Genomic DNA, 18,766 nt, shown 5'->3' with positions numbered 1-18,766 from the left:
TTGGAAAAATCTGAGAACAGTGAAATTGTCTACGGTGTTTGTGCACAGACCCAGTGCCTAGAATTTAGTTTTCAAGTACTAAAGTCTATCCTGAACACTCAGCAGATTTGCATGTACAAACTTTCCTTATTGGTTCCTGTTTGAAAGCTTATTTTCTCAGTGTGGAGGGTTAGAAACATTTTTCTACATGATCAAAATTTACTGTCTCTGATGGGCCATCTTTTTATTTCCCTGTTTAACTGCAGAAGTTTTTATCTAGAGAAGTTTCTACTTTTTCTTAGTGAGCCAATTGGTAGCTTTATTTCAAGTGAATTACAAACTTGTATTTGTTTTCTTGTAACAAAACGTCAGCAGCAATTTATTTGGAACTCAGCTCCCACCCCAGCACACAACATCAGTCTGGATTAGTGTTTGCATGTGTGTTCAGGGTGGTGGAAGGGGGTTGGATAGCATCATTTCATAAATATTATAGCTATTCAAATGCCTATGCAGTGAATAATCACTTGCAACAGGAGCATGTCGGGTGGTTGGTGACTTCTGCCTTGCATTTCAAACACAGGTAGAATACCTGTGTTATTTCTTAGGAAGTCAGTGCTATGTTTCCTCCAGAACTGGGCAATTCTTCCTGCTAACAGTTGCAGAAGACAGCAGATTTTAAGACCTCTCTAGACTAGACTAGTCCTTCAGTTTCCTCTGGAAACAGTTCATCTTTTGGAAGTGCTCAGCTGCTGATTTGTATAGAGATTACTTTTGCATTAAAAAAATGGCTCTAGCTGTCCAAGTAAATGTAAGCATGAGAAAACAAGACTATAACTCATCAAGGAGATCCCTGATTAAACTGCTTCCAACAGGTGGTAGTTTAAATACAGTGACTTTTAACAGAAACATTTGCATACAGGAGATGAGAGTTCCTGTCAGTGGAGGTGCTTCAGTGGTGCTTTGGTTTCATGTTGTGGCCTTGACTTTTACAAATACTGATGTAGAAAGTAAAAAAAAAAAAAAAAAATAAAATCCTTTGGCGCTGTAAATGTATAAGATGTATAAACAGGAGGGACGTTGGCAGAACACACCAAGTTCTCCTTCCATTCTGCATCATACTGGTAAGGCCTCAACTGGGAACATGCTGCATGCTGTTCCTGCACAGAGAAATTCAGGAAAGACATGGACTACAGTGAGAGCCACCAAAGGGGAACACCAGAAATCAACAGTCTCACAATCTAAACCAGGCGGACAGGCAAGAAGAAATGGAGTTTTAGGTCTGGGGAATGTAGTAAGGAGTGACAAGAGAAATCTTCATGTATCTAAAAGGCTGTTTCAGGAGTAAGAGGAACAAACATTTTGTTTCTGTTGGGTAGGATGAGAAGTAGATGTAAATTATGGTAGAAAAGATCCAGGTTAATCATTAGGGAAAACTTTTTCTAAAGGCAAAAAGAGTGAATTGTGAGAAAAGACCATCTTGCCTGGATAGACTGTGGTGTCTGCAGCATTGGGGAGGTCTTTAAGGGGTAAAACAGATGGGGCAGAGATGCTTTCGCAGGGATGGAGTTAGATGACCTCTCAGTATCCCTTCCAGTGCTGTAGTTTGGTGATCATCTTCTTGTTGGAAAATCCAGTTGCTGTGTTTTATCTTGCTAATTCCAGATGTGGGGACTCTGCTCTGGGACAGTATGCTTCCAGTAGAATTTGCTGTTCTTGGTTTTTAAAGAGATTACAAATTCCCACAGGAGCAGTCATGCACCTGGCAAGTCCTGAGCCTTGGAAGGTTGTCAGAATAGAATTTAAGGTTCCCTGGCTATTTTTACTGTGAAAATAGCTTTGATATCGTAGAGATACCAAAAACTTTCTTAAATTTTCTTCTGTAACTTCCCTCCCTTGCTATACTCCTGGGAGCAACACCTAGCTCTTATGAACTTTCAATAATTTCTCCTAGAAACAGAATACATAAAAAAGCAGGCCTTATTTTGCTATATACACTTTTCAAGAGGGGACACTGTATTACAATCTGACTTTATTTTGAGCAGTAGCAGCTCACCTCCTTTAAAGACCTCAATCTTGAACCACAATATTTTCCCTGGGCTGGTTTGGGACCGCTTCCTCAACAGCTGCTGTGCTTACTAGCGGTCACTTCTGGAGTGCCAACACCCAGTTTTACTGAGCTTGCAGGCATGAATTCACAGGGAGTCAGTCACTGCTTGGCTGGGGCGAGGTGACTTACCCAGCCCAGTGCAAACCAGTAGTTCTGCAAAGCCCTCAGGCAAAACACAGTGGTGGACTTCTCTTGCACATCACCAGTCTGGAACATTAAGCTTCTACCAGGCTGTGATGCAGGATTTCAGCTGCCTTAAACTTGCTTTTATTCTGCAAAATAGCCCGTTTTGTACCGATGTTGCAGTTTTTGTGAGTGTGCTTTATGAGCCTAAAGTTCTGTACAGTACTGCCTGCCACCCTCCTCCCACTCTGAGCACCACGTGCATGCAGTGAAAAGGGACATGCAGAGGCAGTATAGTGCTTTGTTTTTCCTTCAGTTCTACTTGTTTAAACTCTTCCTCTTACAGTGCATTGTGAAAACTTCTCTGGGAATGCAACAGCATAATGATGCAAATAACCCTGTCATATGACTAAGCCTCTCTGGTGCTGGATTCCAAAATATCGAGCCAAGACGTACAAGTCTTGCCGTGGATGCCATAGGCAGCCTCCTGCTAGAGTGCAGATGACTCTCCAGTTCCCTAATGGGAATTGTTTGGGTCCTTATTAGCACTTTACAAAGATTACTGTTAAACTGCCAGCCCTCCTCCTGACTGCTCCAAGCGCTCAGCCCAGTAATCACCGCACACACTGTGAGAGCATTTTAAAACGTCTCCCAAATCACTTTGTGTAAACCCACTCCTCTGTCCGCTTTCATTTTTCAGTAATCTAACACATCCCCAACCTGCATCTTTGCAGAGAAGGACACCTTGATGTATTGGTTATGAGCAGGTAGTAGAAGCTGCTGCCTCACCTGCAAAGAGCTGCTCTGTCAGTGACCTTCAGTGACTTCCAAGGGGGAAGATCCCCTGGAATCCCCTGACTCTTCCTACCCTTTGGTACTTGTATGGGCATGACTTTGTGCATCTGCTCAGGTAAGGAAAGGTGTCCTTGCCAGATTTTCCAGCACGTAAGCTGAATCAGCAGGCTGAGGCTCTCCAGTGATTGCAACCAGTAGCTCTAATTTCTATGCTCATGGAAACACCATCAGTAAACAGGGTGGGTTGAGCCAAGTTTATATCAGCTAAAGGCTTTCCTCCATCTGTTCTCAGACATGGATATAGACAGTGAATTGGGAATTGTGCACTTCTGGCTGATATTTGTCACACCACACTGTAGTAAGGATTTGCTCAGCCATATCATGAGCTCATTTTATGCATCTCTTATGAATGATGTCTGTTTGGTGTATCTGTTTGGTGTTTTATCGTGTGTTATTGCAGTACCTGACTGCTTTTCACGCCAAAATCTCTGATAGACTATGGAGATCAAAACTTCTCTTCGGCCAGGGTTGTGAGACTGTGGCTTTGGTATTGGCGACACTGGGACTGTGTGGTTCTGGATGTGAAAGGTGTTCGAATTATCTCTGCTGAAGAAGCCTATTTGAAGGAAAACTGGTGCACTTATTACTGTTGCTATTTTCCTGGGTCTGTGCTTGACTCCTAATCCCTGAATCATGGACGGCGCTGTGTTGGTTTGCGTTCCTGCTCCATTCGGGTGCTCACTGACTGGCTCCCTCGCCTGAAGGGCTCAAGGGCACTGTCAGCTGAGTGTGGCCAGGGCAGCACAAACGTGTGCACTGCTTGCACACGCTGAAGTGCACAGCTAGGAAGGACACGTTTATGTACGAACAGTACACAAACCTATGTGTATATCTTTGGGCAGCCGTGACTGTGCTCCTCCTGCCTGCTGGATCAGTCGGGAACCAGGGGCTTCTGAGAGCAAATGGAAAGGGAGATGTGCGTATTTATACCTGTGATCCCACATGCACACACTAAACGTTTCTGTGCTCCTCTCAGCGCTCTCTTGGAGACCAGGGCTCTGTCGTTTCCCTGTGCAGCCCGTGCCAGCGCTGTCACCTCAGTGTCACCCGAGGGATTAGGCAATATTTGGGTCTCCCGAGCTGACTCGATTAGCAGGAGACAAGGATAACGGGAGCACAGCAGCATTCACCTGCTGTAACACTGCTCCTCTCGCCGAGCGCGGGGGCGAGGAGCCTTTTCCCGAGCGCATCAGGATCCCGACAGGACGGGTTGCTACGAGCACCGCTGCGAGCTTCTCCGCAGCCAGCCCCGACCCCAAAAATGTGTTTCGCCCTTTCTCGCGACGATTTTACGGGCGCCTCCCCGGCCGTTTTTTAGGTCTGATTCGCCGCCTTTGCCCCGCCGGTTCCCCGGGTGCCGTCGCCCGGCTCCTCCGGCGCCTCCCTCACGCGCCCCGACGGCCCCGCGCGCTCCCGGGGCACAGGGCGCGCCCCCGACCCCCGGGGCGTGTGTGTGTGTTAAACGGTCGGCGCCTCACCCCGCCCCCTTTTTTCGTCTCCGCCAATCCCCGCCCGGCCTGTTGCGATTCGAGCGCCGGGAGCGAACCACTGCCGCGGGGGGCGGGGGGAGAGCAGCGGGACCGCGGAGAGGCTGTTGGGGGGAACAGCGTGTGGGCGGGGAACAACCCGCGTTGGCCGGCGCCACTTGTTGCCTTCCCCTTGCCGTCGCTCTCCTCCGCTCCTCTTCGTCGCGTGCCCAGCGCTTGGAGCCGCCGCTTCCCGCCGCCCGCCCCCTTTTTTTCCCCGTGCGCCGCTCCGAGGGACGGGCGGGGAGGGGAGGGGTGGGGGCTTTGCCCGCGCGCGCCGGGGTGGGCGGGGTCGCGGCCGCGCGAGCTGCCAAGGTGCGCGCGCGCCGCCGCCGCCGCAGCCGCCCCTCCCGCGGCGGGCAGGGACGGGCCGGTCCCGCCGCGCTCCAGCCCCGGCCGGCAGCAGAGGCAGCACCAGCAGCAGCGGCAGTATGAGGCCAAGGCAAGCGACCCCCGGCGGGGCTGCGGGGAGGCAGACTGGGGAGGGGGGGATCCGCTTCGCGCCTCGGCACCGCCCGGGGGAGCGGCCCCGGCGCAGCGCGGTGTGTGCGCGGCGCGGGGAGCGGCGGCGGCGGCGGGCACGGGGCACAGGGCACGGGACACGGGGCACCGCCGCGGGACGCGACCCTCGCGGGCCGTCCGGGCCGGCGCCGTGCCCCGCTTACACGGGTGGGCAGAGACACCGCGCGGCTCGTCCCTGAGTCCCGGGGAGGAGGAGCGGGAGCGGCGCCGCGGGGGCTGCCCGTGCTCCCGCAGGGCCGTCGGTGCCGCTCGGCCTCGTCGCCCGGAGCGCCGGTGACCCGCGGCACGGCAGCCGCGGGGTCATAAAGTGCCGCTGGTGCTTCCGTCGTCAGAGGGCTTATGGCACCCCTACGTGAGGCACCGCATACACCGCCCGCGGCTCGCACAGGCTGCTGCTTGTCTCGCCTTTAGCCTTTTTATTGTTATCTCAGATAAGTGCAGTGCAAGGGATTGTAATGCCTGCGTGTCTGTTCCTTTAGTTTAGTTACTGTGTTATGGTACAGGCTTAATCTCTGCAGGATGTTGTCCTAAGACGTGTTTAAGAGCGTTTAATACTTAGCCGCTTCTAAACGTAGGTTTCCTTCTCGTATAATAATAAAAACCTGCTTATCCATTCACTGCGATGACTTAATTCTATATTCTGAAGAAGTCCTGTCGTGCAGTCATCCATTTGAGGTTAGTGCTCGGGAGCAGCTGGAAAGGATTCCTCCATCTCGACAAAAGTTACTGTCAAGTCTGACGTGACAAAAATTGCTGCTTTCTTTGTTCATCCTATTGTACTGCTTTGAAAGTTTAACGAAAGGTAAAAAAAATCTGTGGAAAACCTCTTTGAGGGTTAGACTTAAAATTGGTGCTCTTGGTTATTCTGCACTTCAGATGCACTTTGTCTGTGCTAGTGTAGGGGGATTAGGGAAGCTGGGCAAATAAGTGGCCCCTCACTGGTCAAGCTGGATATACAGAAACTGTATCCATTAAGGCATGTTTTAGTTACGAACTTTGAAAGGAAAGCTACAAGTTAACCCAGCTTGGAAGAACCCAATAAACAAGATTTTCTATGTATAGCTAAAAGCTTACTTGAAATAGACTGCTTTTCCCAATAGTTATGCTAATACCTCCTTGTATTTCTCTTAGAGAAATACTTATTTCTCACTGTCACATTTTCAGCACTTGTGTTTGGGTTCGTTGTACTGCAGGGATGTGTTTGGTAAAAATAACTCGGTGCATGGGAATTTACTTCTTCAATCATGGGAATATTTCTCCTGGTCTGAGAGTCTGTGAAAGCTTACTTGCACAAAACCAAAGTTAGATTGAAGTTGCTGGTGTCCCTTTAAACCACTAAAACGTTCATCCGCAGCTGCAAAAGTCACACTACAGTTAAGGAAACAGGTATGTTTGTATTTAGCTTGCTAAAGTACTTGTGTGCAAGTAGACGGATTAACTAGATATGCTAGAGTTGTATTTATTCATATCCTAAATTACAGCTGTATGGCACACCTTATAGCTAATTGGTGACACTGGAAATCCTGTAGTTATTAAATTAATGGACAGGGGAACTCCTCTCTAACTTTATAAGACAACCATAAATAGTTCTCTTTTGCCAGTTATTTTTAAGTATTTGTGCAGAAGAAATAACAATTGTTTATGAATGACAAGTATCTGAATTTAAATATTCAGTAAATGTGAATACAAATCCTGTTCCAGACTATCCTGTGTGTTAAGAAAGGGTCTTTAAATAGTGTGTGATTGTATATTTGTGGACTAAGCCTAAACACAGCTGGTTGAGGTCAGGATGACATTTTATTCTAAGCTTTCTTGCCTCTCTGGGTTTCATATATCCTGCAAACATGCCTCACATGAGAAATCTCAGTTATTTTGCAGGTGCAGGTCTCTTGATAAAGGCTACAGCGCTGTTACTTTTCCACAAGAGAACTTGAATTCCTGTTGTACACATGGTAATGGAGAGCTGGTGATACATTGCTTTTGGAGAAAGCTGAGGCGGAATTGGTCCATAGTTGGATGTGTTTCTCTCTTCCTGCAGGATTTAAAAATGACTTCTCAGTCGCTTAAGTAATCCATGAATGGATTAGGTTTTTTTTCTCCTTTGCAAACACAAGGGCTGTCTTGCCAGTGTCATCTCACAGTAGTACTCAGGGTATTCCAGGTAAAGAGAGGACTGTCTGTGCTGCTGCTCTCTGTCCTTGGCAGAGTCAGAAAACTTCCACTGTGTCACAGGAAATTGCCTGTGAGAGCAACAGCAGAGCTTGTACATGGACTTTCTTTGGTGTTGCAGCCTGATGTTTTAGCAGTCTTGTCTCTGCCAGTTGATCTACATCTTAACAAGCTGGAGTGGAAAAATCCTTTCACTTACGGCTGAAGCTGGATCTACACTAAAACCTTCCATCAGTGTAGCTGTCAGTCAGGGGCATCACCTGTTGTGTGCAGGGTCCTGGCACACAACAGACACGAGCAGAGCAAACACCTGCCATTGGGGCTGCTCTTACACTGTGTCTGTTGGTGATATATGGATGTGAACTGCAGCTTTTCCCGTGTACTGTGGGGCTGTTCTAGTACTGCTGAGCGATTCCCAGCGCAAATGTGATCCTGGGGAAGTTTCCTGGGCGAGTGCTTTCACTGCAGTGGATCCTAAAGATAATCTCACCTTTTCTCTAAAAAGGGGAGGAGAAGGAAGTTCCTGCTGGTCAATCTAGGAAGGGGGATTTTACATAAGCTCCACTGGGGAGCTGAGCTTACTCTTAGGGCTTTCCTTGGGTCTCCCAGCAGCACTGACCTGACCCCTGCAAACTATCAGGATGTGACAGGTGTCAGCTACAGAGATGCTGTTCGTAATTTGATGGTGGAAATAAAGTAGCAATGATACAGAGCTGGTGCTCATGCTGCTATTTGGAAGTGATGTGATAAGATAGAAGAGGCAGGCACTGTTTATTTACTGGGAGGGGAGCCCAAAACCGTGGAGACAGAGCAAGAGGTAAGCTAGCATAGGAACATCAAATCACCACCCTTTCCTTCCTTTTTCTCCTCCTCCCTCTCCCAGATGAATGACATCTCATGTTGTAATTGCACAAGAGAGAGGGAGAAAGGGAAAAGTGCATCTAGGAGAGCCCCAGGAACACTCCAAGGAATGAGATCTGCACATAGGTGGTGTTTGTGAATGGTATGAAAACATTTGGATTTCAGCTGAGTGTTTGAGACACGCAGTGAATTCAGTTTCAATGAATTATTTGTTGTCTGTCCTTGTAGATTCCTCCTAAAGTTGGGATAGTTGCAATACACAGTTGATAACCTGATAGGGCTCTTAACAGCATTCAATTTTGTGTAAACAATAAATTGACATGGTTCTTCTCATTCTGCTTGTGTTGTATCTTGGTTTGAAGAGGCACTGTGATACTCTTATGTATGGAGTGGTTTGTGATAGAAATGGAGTGCCCAATTTAAGGAAGGGAAGGTTATTCACCTGTGTGGGCAGCCTCTCTTCTGATATCCTCCCCCCTTTTTTTTTGTCCCTTTGAAAGTTTAATCAAGCAGCAATTATTTGGCTTGGTAGCAAGAGAAAACTGAAGGATGTTTTTCTTTCTTTTTTCTTTTTTTCCTTTTTGTTTTTTTTTTTTTTTTTTGAGGTACCGAAATTTACTCCATTCAAAAGAATTCAGTAAGACTGGGAAAGGAAATGCAAGTTCTTGTTCTTTCTAGACAGAGGTAAATTAACAATAGAACTATTTCAGTTTTAGGAAAGAGGAATGTATTTCATCCCACACTTCCTAAGGAGAGTTCATAACTATTCTGCTAAAGTGGGCAGTAGCATCGTAGCTCCTTGCTGAGGACAGAAACTTGGTTGCTTCAATAGAGATGAACTGTTCTGAACCTGTTGGTTTTGCAAGAGACAAAATGAGACACTGCATTTCATTTTTTGAGAAGGGGCACTGAAGAAAGCTATGGAAACTGTGGGGAAAACTTTTATACTGCATTCCTGTCTCTCTCAACCTGTCATCTCTGCCTTCTTCCCAGATCTTTATCCTTGTTATATGTTAACCTTTTTTCATTCTTTCTCCACAGTGTCTTTGAGATATGATCTCATGTGTCTAGCCACATGGTTAAAACCAGTCTAGGCTGCCCTTGCTTTGTCTGGAGTTCTTCTTGACACTCAACTGTTCAAAACAATGACCATTTTTACTGAAAATCTCTCCTATTCGAGGTCCTACAAGTACAGACATAAGCTGATTTTCCTGGCCCTTTCTGACTGTCATCTAGAGTAGCATGCTGTGGAGAATTTGACACATAGTCCTGCCTGTTAATGCTGCTGACTTTTAGGCATTACTAAAGCCTTGTTCATCTTGAGATGAGCAAGATGGATGGATGCTTTTCAGCCATCATGAAGAAGAGTCCCATAAACATCTTTTAAGCTGCCTCATCTTCTGCCTTTGGAGAAGTTGTTAACACTCTCCTCTGCCATGAGCTGACTGAACCAGAACAACGTGGCAGTGGAGTGAATAGGCCTCTGCTTACCTATCTTGAGTGTTTTTGCCTTTTTACTGTGTTCCCTTCTTTCTTTTGATCCACTTGTCCAGCAATCATCTCATCCCTTGAACTGGAGCCTCTCTGCGCAAGAGACGTGTTTTCTTCTGCTCCTATGTAGCATATTACACTTTGGAGTTCTGGTTTAGACTGATGATCTCAGACATTGTTGTAGGATACAGAATAAAGGTAAAATCTTGCGGTTTCCAGTTTTCTGGGCTGACTGTTTCCAACCTCGGTCCAGGAATATTTGTCTTATGTTATGGGTCTTTTGCTGTGTTTACCTGCATTAGGATTCCAGTTGTACAGCTTAATTAAAATCTGGGAAATAGCCCACTTACTGAATCAACTTCCTCTTTGGCCAGCGGGAAAATTGTTCTGTGTTACTGCTTTCTGCCCTGCTGTTTGGAAATAACTCCTCTCAAAATGCAGTGCTTTGAAGTGAGGCAAGGCTTGCTGGGAGCTGATGTGGTTGAGGGAAGAGGACATTGCAGTGCATTGAAGGTTTCTAATAAATCTCTTTCTTTCAAGCTTTACTGAGTTATATCCTTCTTTTTATCAGGGCTAAAAGATTCTTTGGAATGAACTTTGGGTGACACATCTCTAGAAGTCTCAGGGTATGATCCTCTACTCTTCTAAGTAACTCTTGAACTACATGACAATGGATAGCATAACTTTTATAGCAACATCCCTTCAAATTAGTAAAATCTCTTTACCCTTGGTCTGTAGGGAGAGTTCTCACTGGAAGTTAAAATGTAGGCAGAACAGCAGCATTTTTGTGGGATCATATCTTGTTATCTCTGCCAAGCAAGTGAAAATGCTTGTGGCCACGTGAGTCCTATCTAACATTTCTATCTCTTTATGGCCTTGATGAAACCACCTTGGTTTAACGGGATGGTTGGGAGGCCCTTCTTGTCCTTCTCTTCATGTTTCTAAATGTGTTGTGTAAACTCACACAACTATTAAAAAGGGCTTCTCTTGTTGGGTCCTGTGAAAAGGATGGTATAAACTCTGCTCCATTTTTGTGAGGTACTGCAGCTTGTAGTGATTTGTACCACTTAACACTTGCTTACACTTTTTTTTCCCAGGTTTTATTAAAGAATTGAATCTAAGAGCAAGCAGAAACCAAATTGAACTCTAACCCAGTTAAAGAGTGCCAAGCCAATTGATAGCAATCCAGTGATACCCATGTAATGGATTACTCTGGATCTTGTGATGAGGACTGTCCTCCAACACTTGCAACACCATGGTTATGTGACTGAAGGAATGAAAGGGAGGACAATAGACTTTCTCATCTCTGTTCTGCGTTGGTGTGCACAGAAGTGAGGAATGGGGGCACATCTTTGCCTGGGAGTCATGCTTTAAACAGTCTAACAGTGTTTCACTAGTCTTTTTTTTGTGTGAGAAAGTAATTTCTTTAATAGCAGTCTGTGTACATGGTATATGGTACTCCATCTGGTATAAACAGAGTTGTGCTCAGATTGGGAAAGACAAAACCATAATAGACTGTGTCAGGAAGGGTAAGCAGTTTTGGGGAGTGTGGCATGCTTTTGATGATTTACTTTGCTTCACTAATTCACTAATTAGGCAAAGCTCCCATTCAGAATTCTCTAGAGCTGTGCCTCTTGTAAAGGATTGTAAAGGAAGGCTGGTTTGGAGTGAGCCTTTGTGTAGAGTTTCCTTGGTGAGTCTGGGAAGGCCAGTGCCTCCCACCTGGTACTTCAGGTTTCTTCCAGATGTCATGTTGCCTTTCTTGCTGCTTATAAACAGAATCTAAACGTACTGTGGACTTTCCAGGGAGAGCAGGATTGTTTACACATCCAGGAAATACAGGAAGAGGTTGGGTGTCAGTGATACCTGGTCTGCTTCAGAAAGACAGCAATTTGTATGTGTGAAAATGGAAGAGTTATCTGGAAGATGACAGCACCAGTAGGAAATCTCCACTAATAATTCTCCAGTGATGGTGTTCAGTGTTTCCTCACAGAGAAAAGGCTGATGTGCTATAGCTGAGCCCATCGTTGCACCTTACAGTTTTCTTGTTTCTTTTACATTACATACAGTGCTTGTTGCATCACTTGTGCCAGGACTCTGCTGTGCCAAATATTACATTAAAACACAGTAAAGAAGTCCCTGCTCTAAGATTTTTTTTTTCTCCCTAAATAAAGCAGGTATGATTTTTCTGTTGATGTTTAGAACAGCAAATCCTGGGAAGCTCTATATTGAATAGAATATTATTTGACAGTGAATTTATTTCACAATGTGAATCAACCATCAAGTCATTCAGTGGGATACTTATAAAGCTGCAAAATAAAAACTCTGTGGGCTTATGAGGAGGTATATTAGACATACATATTTGTGTCATCTGGGAACCTTTGTCTTGGAATGACCTGTTTACCTAGAGGACAAATGCCCTTGCACATCTTCCCTTATCTCCAGCTCTACCCAGTGTGGTCAGGCTTCATGGCATTGAGTAGACTTGCTTTGGAACTGTCCCTCTGACACCTCTCTGCACTCATACCACACTTGTTCCAATTTCCATAGTCTCAACTCCTACCTGGACAGTGATGGGACTTAACACAATCAGAAGAGGGATGAGGTATTCCAGGTGGCCAGCTTGTACATTGAGCCAACTCTGCAGTCTGCTGATACAATCCTTCACACAGTGTGGTCTCGAGTGTATTCACGGTGTGGTGCACGAGGGGAGGGAGGAGTTGTGTGATCCATGTTCACTCTGGAATAGGAGGGAGATCTTTGAGGGGTATGCTGTATATACAACATGTAGCCCCCTTCTCATCTCCTCCAGGTCTGCTTGTTTGCATTTGGACTGTACTTCTCCCTCCCATCTTCCTACCAAGTACTTCCCCAAAATGCAGAACCTTCTTCTGGCTATGGTTAGACTGAACTTCAGTAGCACTGGGAGGGAGTCTGGCATCCCAGCAATGGTGGACTGTGTTTCTGGTATTTTATTCTTGCACCTCAGGGAATGGTGCCACTGGAAAACTGGCTTTCTGGGTGCCCTCGAAGTGCACTGGTAATGTTTGTTACTCTGAGTTGCTTCTGGTTTCCTCCTCCTGCATGTTTTTCTTCCTTTAATCAATCCACTGTCCTCATTCTACTTCATGTTCCCCACAGGCATTTTTTTTCCCCCTCCTTGCTCTTACTGTCTTAAACTTCTCTGGTGCATGGAGAAGAAACAATGGAATTGCCATAAGCCTGTTGCTAACAGAGGGAGCCAGTAGGAATGCAGAGTGTGTCCAGGGCATGTCTGGTGGGCTGGTTTAGCTGTCCAGTTTGCTGTGTTATTTTCTTGGAGGGGAACTGGTTAATGCTAATTTAGAAATGGTATAGTATCAGCTGTGATCTAAATCAGCTAAATTGCTTGCAGTCTGTCACTTGAGATGTTTGCTTCCTCCTTCAGAGAATTCTTCTGCTAATGTGCCCTTTTCTGGACCATTGTCTAGATGTCTCATCAGTCTGGAGAGGCTTGTTTTTAGTGCTGTGTGCTCTCTGGAGAGTTTATTTTTAAATAGTTACTGAAGCAACAGTCTCCTAAAATGCTGCAGTGTTAGGGTAGAAGGAATTAAAATGTTTAGTGATCCTCTGAAAGGATAGATTGAAAAAGTACGTTTGTATCTCCTATTTTCTAGGGCTAACTGAAACTATTTTAGAAGATGACTTGTTTACTTCATATTTTTCTTCCTCAGAATTCCTCTACTCGAGTTTAAATGGTGTATGTTCTCAAACTGAGATATTGCCAAAACCAAATGTTTAATATCAGGGGCTGCTGTGCACTGTCCTTCATTCTCTGCTATAAAAAGATTACTTGTTTTCACCTGTGATGAATTCTTCCATCTTAAGGTGGGCTGCATCTTGAGATAATCACCTTGGAGCTGTAGCTCCCATGGAGCAGTAAGGTACTATTATATGAGAAAAATAACTTTACTTTTTTAGGAGAAGCATTTTGTAAGTCTTCCTTGTGCCAAAAACCTGGGGACTTTACTCTCTGCCAAAAAATTTCAAAGAAAATGTTTTTCAAGAGGTCAGATTTCCTTATCACGTTGTAGTCCTCCAGCATTGTAGTGTTTCTACTCTGCATAATTTTCTTTCTTGATCTAAAGTCTTCAGATGGGTTGTGTCAGGACAACAATTACACTTTAAGTTATTGCATTCATTTGAAATCATATCACGTCACTGATAAATGATTAATCATGTTGCAGAATGTCACCTCTAGATATAAGGGGTTGTCTTTTTCCAAGTCCTCATTCCCTTGCTGCTCCATTCCTGTACTCTCCAGCTATCACAAAAGGCCCTTTGTTGTTCATTTGACTGTTAAACTATGCTTATTTTATGCTTCATCAAACTCTCAATGAGCTCAAGGTTTATAATATCAAAAGTCTGGATCTCCAAGTGTGAGAGAAGCTAACAGTTTTCATAAACCCATAGGGATCAACCAGCATACAGGAAAACATCCCAGGCAGTCAAGACCTTTTTGATGGTAGTGAAAAATGGTGGCATTCATGCAAATAGTGATGATAACTTACAGGCATGATGCTTTCTCACAGTCAGCATCTGCTGGTGCATTCAGCTGTCGAGCAGAGTGATTTGGTTTTAGACTTTTAGGAAAGCAAAGAATTTCAGAAAGGTGAAGTACAACAAAGCCGAAAGAGAGGGTAGTGAAAAAAGAGGAAAGGACATGATGGCCAAGTAGGTTCAAGATGCACAGGTCAGACTTGGCCCAGCAGTCCAGTGCCTGCTGCACACTGGTCTCAGTTCTTTCTTTTCCTCTTGGTGTTGCAACAGAGGTGAGTCTTGAAGGAAAGACTCTGTAATTGACTGGGAATAAAGTGCTCTGGGATTAACATAGTAAATTAAGATGAGCATTAACTTCTTCTGTTGGATTTGAGGATGAATTGCCTTACAATGCCTTGCTAATTATGGCAATTCAGGAAATGATTCACAAGAGTGGGTAGCTGAGCTTGGTTCTTCTAACAGCTGTCTTAGCTTAAGCTAAGTTGGCTTATTTACTAGAATTGTGCTTCATTTGCTACAACAGTAATTGCAAATACTCTGTTAATTCCTGACTTGACTGAATGGAGTCCTCTGACAGATGACCTAAGAATGGGAGCAGCCTTCAGCCTGTCTGCAAAGTCAGGTGCTTTGTTTGGTATTTAGAGAAGTTTCTTTAAATGCTAGGTCTTTAGACTGCATATTGCACCATTTAACTGGGGTTTGCTCCTTGCTTCAATGAGTAGGCTCCAGTATGGAGATAATATCCTTAATAAGAATCAGGGAATCTGAGAGCAAGTAGATTCTGTGAGCCTGTTCTCAAATGCAGCAATGACTTACTGTATATATTTTTTCAGTTATAAAAAACTTTATTGTCCTGTTTCCCCAGGTAGAAATGCAAAAGATATTAGTATTCCCCTTTGATGGGAGAGCTCCTGCTGTGCGAAATACAAGTTGCTGTGACAGGCTGGAGTTTATGCCAGGGTTAAATGTGTGCAGTGTCTGTGGAGTTTCAGTCATGGCAGCAAAATCTTTAGGTGGCAAGAACAAGGTCATGGGTGTGAGATTAACTTGCATACAGCAGTCCTTGTTGTGGAAAAGAATGTTTGGCAGACATCAACTTTTTATAACCTGATAATATTCAGGTACTGCAGAAAAATTCTCCTTTCTGTGAAGGTCTTAAAAGTGGTGGTGATATGAACCTTGGCCACCCTTTTCAGCTCTGGGTTCAGAGGGGCTTTTCTTGAGAGGTATAGAGCGAAAACATGATGAACTGACCAGGCTTTTGGTATGTGTGTTCTAATTTGTGAGAACTTATTAGAGCTCTGGAACGGAGCAGCAGAGCATTGCTGGCATGTCCTCACCTGCAGGATCTGGTTGTTACATCCTGGAATGGTTGTGGGAGGGTAGTGGTGGAGATGAGCTGTGACCTTCTCTCCCAGACAGAGCCCCGACTGTAAGGAGTTAAAACTTGGAGAGGAATGAACTGAGGTCAGCAGCACGAATAGTCTGTTCAGTAAATAATTTTCTTTGCATACTGACTCCATTCTTTCACTCATTATTTGCTCCACTTATTCTTTTCCCTTCCTACACACACGCGGGCAATTTTTTTCTGGCTTTATTATTCTCTCTTGCCCTAGTTATCACCTTCCAATGGCCACTTGTCACTGTGACCCACCCTCTGGTCAGTGGGCTGTAGGTGATAGGTTTGCTGTGCAAGAACCACCCTCGGTCTGGGATGGACACCTCCGTTCATCTTAGGAGATGCACGGCTGTTTTCCAGCTGCTCCTGCGAGCCGGCTTGCTCTGAGCACTGCAGTGGCTCTACAGAATGCAGCACGCAGGAGGGAGAACGCTGCTCAGCCGAGCACAGAAGAATTAAGAGCCATTGCCCACCTTTTTTTTTTTTTTGTTTGTTTGTTTTGTTTTCCCCTTGGTGGCAGGCTGGGAGCTTCTGGGTGAGTGGACATCTGGTGCATGGCATGCGTTTGTCCAAGGCTGGTGGGGAAATCCATTAAATAGCCGAGAGAGAATTTGGGTAAATGTAGGACGAAGCACTGGTTAACGCTGGAGCCTGCAAAACGTAGCAGGCTTTGCTAGTGCTTGGACATGATGCTGTGAAGGGAGAAAAAGCTTTTAAGGGTTCTGTATCTGAGGATCCACAGAAACCAGCTAGAGGAAAAAGTAGGATTTTGGGGGTTGAGTGACCTTGAATGTGTGCTCCAGTGGAAAAAAAATCCATGTGTGACTGCTATTTAGGAAAATATTTTCTGGGAGACCCTTTTGTTAGGGGAGAAGCTGTTTAAATGTCCTGCATCTGTTGAGAGACCCATTTTGATTTTTCAGTGGAAGTGTGATAGCTGCTACTTGTCCCCTTTGCATGTGATCTTGTAAATGCCACTATCCCTAGGCTCCTGAAAGATGTGCCTAATGTCTTTTGTGGGTGTTAAATTGACTTTAGAAGACCCCACAGACAGGATGAAATAGAGGCTTAGCAGGTGTACTGTAGCACGGCAGCTGTAGAGAAGAAAGCCCGTGTATAACCATAAATGTATACTTTTTGTTTGGGGGGGGCTTTGATTCTGCACCACTCAGTGATCTATAGTGCGATAATTCTTGCCTGCTGTTGGAGCACAGCATCTGTGTTCTTTCCCTTTCCCTTAGGGCACTGTTGTCTGCTTCATTCTTCTGAGATTTTTATGCTTTCCATTGTGTTTTCTTAAATAAAAATGCAACTCTAAAAACAAACAAACAAAATTCCTTTCTTGTTTGACTTCTGCTTTTCCCTTAAAAAAACCGATTTTTCCTGCTTTTTCTGATAGGGCAGCATTATTAAAACCAGGAGTTTTCTCAGCTAAGCTCTGTTACTGCAGAGCCAGTAGGATAAAGTGAATGTAGTCCTTGCTATGAGAGTTGGTTTCTACCCTCGGTTTAAATATTGATGGTAGTGAAGTTACAGATCGGAAGATACTAAATCAAGACAATTGTTCATTGTTTTCTAAACAGACTTTAGATACAGCTTTCCTATGATTACATTGTTCAGTGAAGTGCATTCCTTTTCAGTAAATAGACAGGCTTTAAGGCCTTCAGGTTCTTGGGATGTAAAACAACAGAAGCAATCATTAAAGCTAAATACAAAAGGAGAAACAGTTACAGAGGCAGGATTTTTAGAAGTGTCTTGGGCAGTGCCCCTGCCTCCAGTTGCTTGTTTTTTAAATCCTGGGGTTCTGTGTCCTCATCTTACAGCACAGTTGTCTGAGTTTGCATAGAGTCTTATCAGAAAATTGATCTGGGTTTAAAAATAGCCTTGTTGGAATAAAAGATGGTGAAACCGTTAGGGTTTACTGTGGGGTCCCTTAACTATCACGATGGCATTGTAGTCAAGGGGAGAATGATTAGTGGTGAAGATGGGGCTGCTGCCAGTGCTACTTGGGGGAAGAAACACAGTGAATGACAAAGAAAAGCTGTTGCTTGATAATCTTGTACTTGAGACGACACACTGGGTACCTGTGGAGGAAAGGGAGGAACTTTTCCAAAAGAAGCGTTAAAAGGCTGCAGTTTCTGCAAAAGAAAGAGGCAACGGACACAAATTAATAAAGAAGAGAAAATACAGCTATTGGTTAGATGAGTTGCCTAAAATCACCATTTCTATTGAACCATTATTAATTTCTGGTGTAGAATTTTGGTTTCTAGGCTTGTATTCTGACCCTGTTCTGTATCTCCAGGGCCCCAGCTGAGAATCAGAAGGAGCAGTTCTTAATGTAGTTGTTCTGTTAGCTGCTGTCTGCTTTCCCTCTTAGCTCTGCCAACTTCTTCAGGTGTGCATGGGCACTTGTGAACATGGGCACTTCTGCCTATAACAACTGTTTTTACAACAGAATTTACCTCTTCCTGTACCTGACCTTGTAATATTTGTACTAGCAAAATAAATACTACTTGCTCATTCTTAATTACTAGTGAATATGGGAAAAAAATTGAAGCTTTTAATAGCTGAAGATGTGACTGCATTTTCCTGTTAATTGGCAATTAGAAGCAGCTTGGTGAAATGTTGGAACATTAAAAAGCTGTGGTAGTTTTGTGGTTTGTTTCCTTGTCGGTTTTTTGTTTGTTTGTTTGTCTTTGTTTTGTTTTGTTTTTTTGTACAGTCAGTTTCCAGGTGAATATTTTAAGTACCCATTTCTGTTAAGCTGAGATGTTCCTCACCATGTAGTTCCTCTTTGTGATTCCTTCAAAGGGCTTGGCACTGATTTGGGAGGGCACCTTTTACGTAGCATGGCCTTGGGATGGTGACTTCATGTGAAAAGAAGTAGGAGCAGACTGTGTGTCGGGACTTGTTTGTGGAGCAGTTGGGTGGAATTGTCTTAAATCCTTGCTGTACTTGGAGAATGACAGGAGGTGACCTGTCTCAATGCTCAAAGATGAGCAGCCACTCTCAGGAATGGAGTTTATGTCTCTGCAGAGAGACTTGAAATAAGATGCCCTGCCTGCTCTGTGAAGGAGGAGCATAAACCAGGCATAGCCAGTGCAGTCTTAAAATAAATACTGGAGAAAAATCAGAGGTTCTAACCCTGATGGAGCTGAATGTTACTCAGCTCTACAAAGCCTAAAGAGAAATTGA

The 18,766-nt window shown here is 44.6% G+C and overlaps 1 protein-coding gene across 1 annotated transcript in view; it reads left to right on the top strand.

Annotated features, from left to right (window-relative positions):
* ST8SIA1 (ST8 alpha-N-acetyl-neuraminide alpha-2,8-sialyltransferase 1) overlaps positions 1 to 17,115 on the top strand; it is a 308,933-nt gene extending 291,818 nt beyond the window's left edge. The window contains exon 6 of the mRNA XM_051785004.1: positions 17,102 to 17,115. The gene's annotated coding sequence lies outside the window, so the exon portion shown is untranslated. The remainder of the gene's footprint in view (positions 1 to 17,101) is intronic.
* Positions 17,116 to 18,766: the final 1,651 nt, after the last annotated feature.

The sequence above is a fragment of the Manacus candei genome, unplaced genomic scaffold (genome assembly GCF_025592945.1).
Source record: "Manacus candei isolate 608988 ecotype Guabito, Panama unplaced genomic scaffold, ASM2559294v1 h1tg000018l, whole genome shotgun sequence".
NCBI lineage: Eukaryota > Metazoa > Chordata > Aves > Passeriformes > Pipridae > Manacus > Manacus candei.
The sequence above is the reverse complement of the archived record's forward strand: the minus strand, read 5'-3'. Positions and strand labels throughout refer to the sequence as shown.